The following is a 391-nucleotide window of genomic DNA, read 5'->3' on the forward strand; positions in this document are numbered from 1 at the left end:
TGAGAAAGAATGAAATATGGCCTTTTGTAGCAACGTGGATGGAACTGGAGAGTGTTATGCTAAGTGAAATAAGTCATACAGAGAAAGACAGATACCATATGTTTTCACTCTTATGTGGATCCTGAGAAAATTAACAGAAGACCAAGGGGGAGGGGAAGGAAAAAAAAAAAGGTTAGGGAGGGAGGGAGCCAAAACATAAGAAACTTTTAAAAACTGAGAACAAACTGAAGGTTGATGCGGGGTGGGAGGGAGGGGAGGGTGGGTGATGGGTATTGAGGAGGTCACCTGTTGGGATGAGCACTGGGTGTTGTATGGAAACCAATCTGACAATAAATTTTATATTAAAAATAAAATAAAATAAAATAAAATAAAATAAAATAAAATAAAATAA

The sequence above is a fragment of the Herpailurus yagouaroundi genome, unplaced genomic scaffold (genome assembly GCF_014898765.1).
Source record: "Herpailurus yagouaroundi ecotype Mexico unplaced genomic scaffold, PumYag 197, whole genome shotgun sequence".
In the NCBI taxonomy this organism is placed as follows: domain Eukaryota; kingdom Metazoa; phylum Chordata; class Mammalia; order Carnivora; family Felidae; genus Herpailurus; species Herpailurus yagouaroundi.